Source organism: Lolium rigidum, chromosome 4, assembly GCF_022539505.1.
Source record: "Lolium rigidum isolate FL_2022 chromosome 4, APGP_CSIRO_Lrig_0.1, whole genome shotgun sequence".
NCBI classification, from domain to species: domain Eukaryota; kingdom Viridiplantae; phylum Streptophyta; class Magnoliopsida; order Poales; family Poaceae; genus Lolium; species Lolium rigidum.
Genome location: NC_061511.1, coordinates 70,608,923 through 70,621,369, shown reverse-complemented (window position 1 = coordinate 70,621,369; position 12,447 = coordinate 70,608,923).

Genomic DNA, 12,447 nt, shown 5'->3' with positions numbered 1-12,447 from the left:
CATTTTTTTTTGAAAATGTACTAAATATCTGCTTTTCCTACGTTTGCTCTAAAGGGCGCGAATGTTCCAAAAATATCTTAAATTGTCAAAAAAAAAATTCCAAATTTGCGTTAAAAAAATACTGCGAGAGGGGAAAAATGGTACTGGCACTGTTCGTCCGTGTGCCCTTGTGGTGACCCGGCATACCACTGCATGGTGTAGTATGCAAGTCTGACATAACACCAATGAAACACCGTTCCACTAGTATTATATCGCTCAGAGTGGTACAACAGAAACATATGCGGGTCCAAGGCATTTCTATAGAATTACAACATTGACTCTGTTACATAAGATCATCACAGCCTCCTACTTTACAATGAGGTAAAACTGCAAATAAACTCCAGAAGAACGACTCGTAGTCTAGTCTTATCACGAACTCTATTTGTAGAGTATTTAACTAGCTATAGAGGCTAAGAATAGATTCTAGCTAAGTAGGAGCTATGTTTAGGAAGCTAGTTCCCTTCTATGGCTAAACTAGGTTTTCTCCTTGTTGGATGTGGTATTCGACTCCTCCGACAGTGGTCCCGTCTCTTGAAGTAGTTGTTGACTCCTCGGCCTTCGAGTTGCACTGTAGATCCTCCTTCGATGCCTCCATATCTAAGCAGGGGATTTAAGAGTGGGATGAGTACGAGCGTACTCAACAAGTTCATTATAGGAAAGAGGTGTTTAATGCACTAGCTACAGCATTAGACCAGAGAGTCTAATACCAATGCAGGTTTTCATAACGATTTCTTCAAAAGGTTGCTTTTATTCAGAAGAACTATGTCCATCAGCCTTCATCGGTTTACTAGAACTTCATGGAGTTCCTTTCCGCCAGCGTTCGCAGTTCCAAAACCCGGAACAGGGAGTGACAGGTCACGATTCATTACACTCTGCAGAGGTGTGTTGCTTTACCCATAAGAGATCTTAACCTGCCAACCGGGTTGCATGCCCGTTCACACTTCCTTTGGTGTGAGGCCCGGTATAAGGTCATAGCCAAATATATTCCTCCGCTACCTTGCACACCCACCCTTTGTTGCATCCCGACCCTGGGTCCTCGCCGGTGTACTTATACCAATTAAGGATGGCCCCCAACCACGACAACAATCTGGGATCGAACCAAACTCCTTCGCCGGTAGATGCAACCCCTCATAGACCGCAATACCGTGGGGACTTAGAGTGGGATCCCCACCCTCAAGTTGTTCCGCAAGCCGCAACTGCTACGGTATGCACATCATAGCCGTGGGGAATTAGAGTGGGATCCCCACCCTCAAGTTGCTCCGCAAGATACAACCACTACGGTAAGCGCATCCGTTGATGTACAAGAGGTGGAAATACAATTGACTAGTCCGTCCCATTTCAGATCTTATTGTTAACACGAGTATTACGGCACAAGAATCACTGGACGACATTTGTTGTTTAATCCTAGATGGATATAAACCCTTGCAATGGAACCTCCACCATATCAACACAATCCATGGTTCCATTGCCCACCACATAGTCATATTCATAGTTATGAAAATAGTGGTTTTGATTTTTATGCAATAGTGATAAACATAGTACTTTGCAAGTAATTTGTAAAAATACTCAAATGACATGAGCAAGTGATGAACTTGCCTTTCTTGACTGCAAGATTATGCAGGCAAGGTCTTCGATACGCAATAACCCCAAATTCTAAAATAGCATCATCGTCCGGTAAGGACGATGTTTAAAAGATTGGCAAGGATGCAATAATGCATAAGTATGAGATGCAATCGCTCTAAGCGTGACCTAACCTCGATGATTTAGGAACAGTGAGTTGTAATGATTGGTTCAGGGTGTGTTGCACTTTTAGAGTGATTCACAAACAAGGTTCTTATTAAGAATTGGTTGCTTGTTATCATAAACAGGTGCTGTAATAAATCATAATAATAACACTAATAGCAGATAACAATAACATTTGGTATAATCCTAACATGTAATGAATAGTAGTTGGTTTTAGCACTATATGGCATGGTTAATGGTTAATTATCATATACTTCAAAAGAATAACTTTTGAAGAACATGTTCTTTGATAAAGAACAAGTATGATAATTAGGGTTGTGGAGTTCTATGGTTTACTATGGTTTCAACTAGTTTCTGGAGTAAGTATTAGATGGATCCCAACATAGTTGGATTCATCAAAAGCTAGAACTTGTAAGTGTTGAGCTAAGCCTAAGCATCTTGAGCAATTTATTATAAATAGTTGCTATCAAGGTTAGTATACCTTGTTGGTGATAGATGGCTATTGTCTATGGGTCCTATTAGGCAGGATTGATGATGATTCCTTATTTTCTTCAAAAGAATAACTTTCGAAGAACATACTTCTTAAGTAATAAGAAGTATTACAATTAAGGTTGAGGTTGACTAGGGTTTGCTATTGGATCCACTAAGTAAGAAATGATTGGCTCCTAAATAGGATGGTTCATAATTATGAAGTACTTGTAGGGTTTAATGGACTATGGTTATGTAATGATAAATATTGGGCATAGATGCTATTGGAGTTCATCACAGTGGTGTGATGCTAATTAAGGATGAGTAATGATAAGATTCTTGGTAATAAGGACTAGGGTTGATCCTATTTGATCATCTAGGTAGGATAGGGACTAGGTTTGATTAAGATGAACACATGGGATGCTAATTAGTAGTGATAGGGTTCCCATATTTTATGTGGATTTGAACAAGCATTTAGTTGCTAAATATGAATCTATGGTTACTAATGAAGTAACATGATCACATGTTACTTGGGTTTTAGGTTTGGAAACAATTTAGGGTTCATATGAAGTAATGGAGCTAAGGTTCCTAATTGAATTAGGGTTTTAGGTTTCACATGAAATGATGGGTTGTAATATCATTCAATATGGAATTAGGGTTTGCTATTTACCATATAGTTCTATTATTAATAACTTCATTTTAAAGTTGAAGTTATTAGTAACTTGTAAATGAAATAATATTGAATTTGGCATTTTATTATTCTTAAACAATTAATAATTAGGGTAATTATTAATCAGGGTTTAAATCTCTCTAATAATAATTTAACAGAATAACAAATAAAGAAAATTACTTTTAATGTTTTCTTTGTTTATTTACTGGTTTTTATTAAATTTGATTTTTTCCTAATTATTGAATTTTAATTGAATTTAGAATTTAATACATAAGGCTTAAATAACAAGTATTAAACAGTTAATTTTTTATTAAAAATAGAAATTTCATTTTATATTTTTATTGGGTAGATTTTACTTTTCTAAGAATTTTGATATCTTATTTATATTTTTCTGAGTCATAATGAATTTTCAAAATTCTTTCCAAGTTTCAGCAATTATTGAATTTGAAATAAAACAAACGAAATACTAAACCTACCCGGGCTAAAGCTACCCATAGCCACTAATGAGTGGGCCAGTGGCCATGTCACATGCCAAAGTGGTGGTTGACTGGGTCAAAATTGATGAGGTGGCCAGGGAGCTCCTGGCCTGCGGTCAAACGGCGACGGCGCCGGCATTGGGCTACTCCCGCGGACGAGCTACTGGTTCTATTAGACTCAGCTTGACGCGGTGAACCATATGGTGGTGGCGCCGCTGCGATTAGGTCACCGGAGCATGGCCGACGGTGATGGTCTGCGGCGGTTTCCGACGAGTATCGACGACCGCGAGCTACGGTGCGTTCTAGGATGCAATAGGAGGCTCTTGAGAAGCGCATGCTCACCCTGATGATGATGAGCTTGAAGGGGAGGTCGATCGAGCTCGGACGGCGACGAAATCATCCATGGACATGGCGGCGGTGGTCGGAGAAAATGGCCGAATTCGCCAGACCATGGGCTTCCCAACTTGCACGCTTCGACGAGAAGAACGAGGAGAGGATGGTGGTGCTGGGAGTACCCTCGGCGAGGCTCGGGGATGCCTTAATCGCCGACGGTGAACGGAGGCCGGCGAGCTAGGGTTTCGTTGTTGGGGAAGAATGGAGCGGAGAGAGGGAAAATGGAGGACTCCGACGCGTTTTATAGGGCCTCCCGAGTGTGCTGGCGGTCAGCAACGGCGGCGGCGACCGCGGGACGTGGAGCTCTCGTCGAGGTGGCGATCTCCCGCGCGTCCAGAGACGGAGACGAAGACGACGACGCCTCTTCGATCTTATCCGAGGCGAAGAGGTATGTGGGCTGGTCTGGGCCGTGCTGGGCTGGTGCTGATGGGCTGCTCTTAGTGGGCTGCGGCGGCCGGTGAGTCCAGTAAGGTTTTTCTCCTCTTTTTCTTATTCCATTTCTTTTTCTGTTTTTATAATTTCCCATTTAAATTCATATTTGAATTCTGTTGTTTTTGCAGGTGTTTTGATTTTGTTAATTCCATCTGGATGTTGTGTAATGACTATTACATCATTATTCTGTTTGAAACAAGTATTTCACATTGGATTATATTACATACTAATGGGTTATTCAACATAGCCATTAGGCATAATGTTATATCCTCATTTTAAATTTTATGTTCTTCTTGTGTATCCATCTGTTTGTATTGTAAGGTTTGATACTTTTAACTTAAGGTATTTTAGGGGGTTGTTCATAAGGCTTGGTTTCTATTTAAGATGGGATGACTTACATATGAATTTATGTGTGCCCAACTTATTAGGGTTTAATAGTTTCTATTATAACCCCCTTCTGAGATTAACATTATCCTTATCCTTGAAAGTATCTAATATAAGTATTGTTTCAATCATGATTTGATATTAATTATAAGGATAAGTGGTGGATAAGTGTTTCATCACCACTCATGTGTTTGAATTATGGAATTTAGCATTAGGTGTTTCTTATGTTTAATACTTGAAGCATGAGGATTGATTAGTGAGCAATTATAGAGGTTTGGAACTTAGTTGTGGCTTAGGTTTTAATCTCCCCTATGTATGGTAATATAATTTTTGGCTTAATATTTCATGTGCTCCTCTAGTTACTAAGGATCTGAGAATGGGTTCTATCTTATTCCAATGGACTTCTATTAGAATCCTTAATTCATCATTGAAGTAACTAAAATGTCTATGGTTCTTTTTTATAGTTAACTTTGGTTATAATGATGAATGGTTTCTCACCATATAAAGTATAGAGTTTGACTCTAAGGTTTTCTTATGTTTCTTAAGTGAAGAATAAGTGGAAGCTAGATGTGGTAGGATTCTACTTATGATCACCAAATTATTCACAAGTTAAGATTGAGCTATAAGCCTGGATTTGATTACTAGTGATCTCCCTATAATTTCATGTGGGGATGGGATCTACTTATCCTAGTAGGGTTTAACTTATCCTCCCATACACTAGTAGGAAAACCCTTATAGGCGGAGCTTAGTTCTGTGGCGCACCACGAAAAATGCGCCACAGAAACTTTTTTTGTGGCGCACCGGGCAAGGTGCGCCACAAAAATAGCTTAATTTTGTGGCGCACCAAAGAACCGTGCGCCACAAAAACTTGGTGGGCCCCACCAGCTGACACCCCCAATCATTGGTTTTACTATTTCTATGGCGCACGTACCACGGTGCGCCACAAAAATAAGATATTCTGTGGCGCACGGCCACAGTGCGCCACAAAAATAAGCTATTCTGTGGCGCAGCTTGGCTCGTGCGCCACAGAAATAAGGTATTCTGTGGCGCATTTGTTGAGGTGCGCCACAGAATTAGCGAACCAGATATACAAGTGAGCCAACCTCCCACCTACCACACTACACAAGCCATTCTTCTTCCTCCATCTAGCTCGTCCCCCCTTCTCTCTCATACCATTTTGACTCTACTTTTCACTTGCTTGGGTATTTATTGCACTTACTTTGGTTGATACTTAATTGGAGTTGAGGAGAAGGCTCTCCATACTCTCTCCTCCTCTCGAACTCATCAATCGCGGTCTCGTCTCGGTATCGAATCTAGAAGGTGAGTAGTTGGAGGAGACATACATATGCTTGGAGGAGACATGCATATGCTTGTAGAACTTGTGTGGCCGTCGTGTGTATGGATGCTTGTTGCGGTGAAGCGCTTGTGTGTGCCGGTGTGGTGCATGGATGTTTGCCGAAATGTTGATTCATTTCCGTTTCGGCAAGTTTTGCACTACCCATATGTCCTACTTTGAGGAGAGGTCATGCCGAATTTTTCCGCTCCATGTAATACCTTGAGGAGAGGTACGGCCCATGCATGTGTGTGCATTTGGTGCGGTTCTAATTTCCTGTTCTATGTATACCATTTGCAGGCAAGCATGGTCCTCTCGATGAGTTCCGCTCGAATCTCTAGATACACGATAGACGCGAAGGAGGACATGATTCGGAACAATAGGCGCCAGATAAGATGTCCATGTCGATCATGCAAACTCGAGCGCTGGATCAACCCTGATTCCGGACAACTCGAGGAGCACCTGCTGAGGCGCGGTTTCATGCAAGACAACCAGGCGCGGCCGGCCCCATCAAATGGTGCGCATGAAGACCATGTCGAGCGAGATGACTATCATCATGAAGAAGACTATCATCATGCCGACGGGGACTATCATCATGAAGAAGAAGTCGGCGGAGAAGATCATCATGAAGAAGAAGATGCCGGCGGAGAATATCATCATGATGAAGAAGAAGATTCCGGCGCGACCCCACTAATTTCGGCCTTGCGGGACTCTCATGTTCAAGATCTTCTCCTCCAGGAGACGAGCAACGATAGAGTTGCAGCTAGAGAGAGAGCCAAGCTGTCGCAAATGGAGAAAGACGGGATGACTCCGATCTTTCCTGGGTGTCGTCCGCAGGATACGCGCTTGCATGTAACGCTTGATTACCTGCAGATGAAGACGCGGAACAAGTGGACCGATTCCAGCTTCAAGCAAGAACTTAAAATTCTGGCACGATCGTCTCCCGGAGGGGAACACATTGCCAAGTAGTACCGAGGAGGCCAAGAAAGTCGTGTGTCCCCTTGACCTACCACACGAAAAATACCACGCCCGCATTAATGATTGTGTGATTTATAGGTGCGAGTACAAGGACAGAACCACATGTCCGGTGTGTGGCCACGGACGGTACAAGGTTGGGAACAAGAAGGTACCTCGAAAGGTGGTATGGTACTTTCCTATCACTCCCCGTCCGCAGCGGTATTTCGTGGACCCTAAGGAAGCAAAGCTCATGCAATGGCACGCGGAAAGGCGGAAGCCCGAAGAAGATCCGGAGATGGGCTATATGCTCGACACACCCTTCGTACGCCGGACAGTGGCAAGCATTGGACATTGCCTTCCCTAGGTTCGGGGGTGACGCAAGGAACATCAGGCTGGGTATGAGCACCGATGGACTCAATCCGTTCGGCAACCACAGTAGCACGCATAGCACCTGGCCTGTGTTTGTATGGCCTTACAACCTACCCCCGTGGCTGTGCACCAAGCAAAGGTACATACACCTGAGTATTCTCATTCAGGGGCCGAAACAACCAGGTGTCGACATGCATTTGTATCTCGGGCTGCTCGAAAGAGGAGTTAGACACGTTGTGGAAGACGCCACCCCGTACGTGGGACGCCTACACTAGAACTTATTTCGATATGAGAGCCACGTTGATCACGACGGTCACGGACTATCCCGGTTACGCATATGTATCCGCCTGTGTGGGCCACGGATTCAACGGCCGTGTGAAGTGCATGGACGATACCCCGCATCTACAACTACCAAGGGATCCCGGGTCCTCGAAAACCGTCTACCCGTGTGCTCGAAGGTGGCTTCACTTGGATCACCCGTGGAGAAAACGCGGTGATCTCGTTCAATGGTAAAGATGAGCCCGATGGACCCCCACGCCCGAGGAGCGGCGCAGTAAATCGATGATCTTCTCGAAAAATTGGAAGGAGTGCCCAGCGCCGGGTAAGAAGCGACCGAAGCCGGAGCCGCTGCTCGGTGTATGGAAAGCGAGGTCCGTTTTCCACGACTTGGAGTACCGGAAGGTCCTCCACACGCCCCACAGCCTCGATGTCATGCACATTACGAAGAACGTTACCGAGAGTCCGCTTGGCACTCTTTGCAACCTCGGAAAAGTCCAAGGATGGACCGAAAGCAAGATACGATCTTAAACATTTTGGCATCAGGAAAGATCTTCAAGCCCCCAATACCGACGATGATGATGATGATGATGATCGACGGAAGGGACTCAACGTCTCCGTAAAAGGGCTAAGAAGAACGCGGTGCAGCCTTCCCGCCGCCCGCTTCACAACGAGTCCGGAGGAGCTCGAGCAGCTTTTCAGGTGCCTCCTAGGAGTGAAAGTTCCTCACGGTTACTCGGGGAATATAAGCAGATATCTGGACGTAGCGAAGAAGAGGTTCACCGGGATGAAGTCTCATGATTGCCACGTGCTAATGACGCAGATACTTCCCGTTGCGATCCGAGGCATAATGGACGAGCACGTCCGTGATACGCTGTTTGGCCTATGCAACTTTTTTGACGTTATCACCAGAAGTCGATCGGCGTGAGGCAGCTCAAGATGCTACAGGATGAGATCATGGTGATACTATGTGAGCTCGAGATTTACTTCCCACCTGCATTCTGTGATATATGCGTCCATCTCCTTCTCCATGTCGTTGAAGACATCAAGCAGCTCAGCCCAACGTTCCTCCACAACATGATGCCTTTCGAAAGGCAGAACGGTGTCATGAAAGGATACGTTCGCAATAGGGCCCGTCCGGACGCAAGCATGGCCAAGGGGTTTCTAACCTACGAGTGCATCTCCTTCTGCCAGAATTATCTAAGCACCGAGGACGACGAGGATCATGTTGGTCTACCCCCCAGGACACACCTCGGGAGGCTCGCTGGAGTCGGTCACCGCGAGGGCTACCGCTCAGTCCATGTCGGCATTGACAATAGACGCGACGACTTTGACAGGGCTCACCGGGTCGCGCTACAACACTTAAAACTGATCGAACCTTTCGTGCAAGAGCACAAAAGCATGGTCGAGCAGAATTACATCGATATGGGCCGGCCGAGGAAGATGGGAGACGTAACCAAAAAGCACAACTCCAGCCTTCACGCGTTGGTTCAAGCAAACTCAACTGCTTGAAGCACAGAGAAAAAGACCTTCTACCGAAGATGAAAAACTCATATACACCTTATCACAGGGACCCGGGCATAACGTAAGGACCTATCAGGGGTACGACATCAACGGTTACAGATTCTACACCGAGGAAAAGGACAGAAATAGTGAAAATCAAAACTCAGGAGTAACTATGCTGTCATACGCCGATGACGAGACTAATGTCAAGGAAAGATTTTTGGAAGGATCGAGGAGATATGGGAGCTCAATTACTGTGGAGAGACGGTGCCAATGTTTCGTGTCAGATGGGCCAAGAAGGTCGAAAAAGAAGGCCGATATTTCACAACCATGGTTATACCCGATGCAAAATCGAAGAACGCATCCGCGAAAAATGAGCCATGGGTACTCGGTAGCCAAGTTGACCAATGCTTCTTCATCACCGATCCGTCGAGGCCTAGCCATGTTGTCGTGAGGAGGGGCAAGAGGAGCATCATAGGAATGCAAGGAGACGCCAACGAGGAAGACTTGGACAAGAACGGTGACCCGAAGATTGAGGAGGAATTCGACAGGCACTTCGACATGCCTACTACTAGTAAAGTAAGAAGGAAGACCTCCCTACCCTCTAAAGGTTGTCCATTCATGCGAAGAAATCTCAAGGTGGCCGGCATAAAGTATTCAACCGCCAACAACCGAAAGGGCAAGAAGATTGCGAAGAGACGCTAGCTAGAGCTCGAAGCCGGGACGAAGAAGATCTTTTTTTGGTCTATCACATGTGTGTGAGTGTGTGTTAGACAAGTACATCCATGTGTGTGTGAGAGAAACAAGAACGTACATGTTTGTATGAGACAATTAATTTATAATACTCTACTAATTACTAAATAATGTTGTGTTATTTATTGAAATGTAACTAAAATATGAAAAAAAGGAAGAAAAATTGTGTGGCAGCCAGGGTTCGAACCCGGCTACTAATGGGCTAACATTGACCTTAACCACCTGGGCTAGTGCTAAGTAACCGTCGGTACACAGCAAGTAAACCATTTTGTTTTGCTAAGTGTCTAAATTCCGTGGCGCACGCCCTTTAGGTGCGCCACGGAATTAAGGGATTCCGTGGCGCATGTCGAGCCGATGCGCCACGGAATGCGTACTCCGTGGCGCACATGGAGGGGTGCGCCACGAACTTAGACACTTGGTGAAATAACTCGATCGACCCTTTCTTCCCCACTCACAACAGCGAGTTTCTTCCCCGACAACCCTAGCGCCACTGCAACCACCACCACCGCCAAGCGCCGCCACCTAGCGCTGCTGCCGCCGAGGAGGAGGAGGAGGAGGACGGCCACGCCACCGCCGAGCAGGACGCCCAAGCCCGAGCCGCCACCGCAGATCGAGGAGGAGGACGCGCGAGCCCGAGCCGCCGCCGCAGAGGAGGAGGAGGAGGACCGCCACGCCACCGCCGAGCAGGACGCTCAAGCCCGAGCCGCCCCGCAGATCGAGGAGGAGGACCACCGTGCCCCGCCATCACCACCGCGCCCTGCCACCGCCATTCGGTGAGATCGAGTCCCTCTCCCCCTCCCCACTCCCTCTCCCCCTCCCCACTCCCTTGTCCCCCTCTCATGTTCTTGTTGTTTGCATTGCCATGATCCAAGCCATCCAAGCCATCAAAGAATTGCCATGATCCTAACAGTAGCTAATTTCTTGGTTATGGCATTATATTCTTTCTATGTGATGAAATCCAGGGGCTCATGTTGACTGCCAAAACCCACCGGCGGGCAGCGGCCTGTCAACACGGTAGAGCCGGGAAGAGCCTAGAGCTGCGGCTGGCTGAGACCCCTCCGAGCGACGGCCCGCAATGCTCTTCTCGGTCACACGCGGCGATGCGAAGTGCAAGGGCGTGCCACCTGACCTATACCTGGTCGGGAAGGTGATGGGGATGCCTCGCTTAGTTTCCTGCATGGCATACACGTAAACATTAAATACGAGCCTCGATCGGCTCTCGAGGTTATCTCGTGAATCGGCTCAAAGAGCCGATCCACCCATGATTCGTACGGGGTGCACGAATATATGGTGATCCCGCTTGATCAAGATAAAGCTAATGAGATCTACGACGATTTAGGGTTTTCACCGCATAATCGGATCATCCTACTCCAGGTTGGGCCTCGCGGCCACGCACGGTGATCGTAAGCCGATCCTAAACAAGGCCTAAAAACCAACATGAAGTTGATCCTCGGAACATCCTGTTTAGGACTTGCGAACGCCACCCTACATGCCGCTGGATCCTCCCCCCCTTTGTAAGGCCTAACTATTGCAGATATTAAACTAATCCTTGCAGAACAAGGAGCAATCGTAACGGATCAGATCTACTAAATAATGATCAAGCGGGGTGCCGCCCCCACACCTGAGATAGATGTGAGGGCGGCTAGATATGCAAGGGTTGCACTACGTAAGCATGTTATACGAAGAACAATGCTAACCCTAACACATCTATGATAACTACGTTGCTCGCCATCAAAGACGCTTCAGTACGAGCAACGCATGAACAACGTGGGGCTTGTCTTGCCTAGATCGCAAGATGCGATCTAGGCAGCATGTCGCTTCTCCGATAGAAACCCTCGAGACGAAGGAGTTGGCGATGCGCCGAGATTGGTTTGTTTGGGTTGAACGTGAGTTGTTGTTTATTCCATAAACCCTAGATACATATTTATAGTCCAGGGGACTTTCTAACGTGGGAATATCCCCACCGTGTACGAGACAAACTCTAACTTTAAATCTAAGATATAATCTACTATAATTAAAGATATACGGGCAAACTAGCCCAAATTCTCCGTGCAAGGCCGCTTCAGAGATCTTCCACGTGTAGTCTTCCAAGCCCATCTCTCTTATGGCCCACCTCTGGATTTGTCCAAAATCTGGTGATAACACATGCCCCCCTGGTTTTGGAAATAACATTTCCAAAATCATTATGCTTTCCTTTCGAAGGGTCATGTCGTGGCAGAGCAGAGCCATTTGCAGCATCCGTCATCATTATGCCCTGTCCTCTCAGCTTCTCTGCAAAATTTGACAGCTCTGACATCACCCCTTCGGAAACTGTAATGGCAGTAATTCCCACCGAGCGGGCAGCGGCCTGTCAACACGGTAGAGCCGGGAAGAGCCTAGAGCTGCGGCTGGCTGAGACCCCTCCGAGCGACGGCCCGCAATGCTCTTCTGGTCACACGCGGCGATGCGAAGTGCAAGGGCGTGCCACCTGACCTATACCTGGTCGGGAAGGTGATGGGGATGCCTCGCTTAGTTTCCTCGCATGGCATACACGTAAACATTAAATACGAGCCTCGATCGGCTCTCGGGTTATCTCGTGAATCGGCTCAAAGAGCCGATCCACCCATGATTCGTACGGGGTGCACGAATATATGGTGATCCTGCTTGATCAA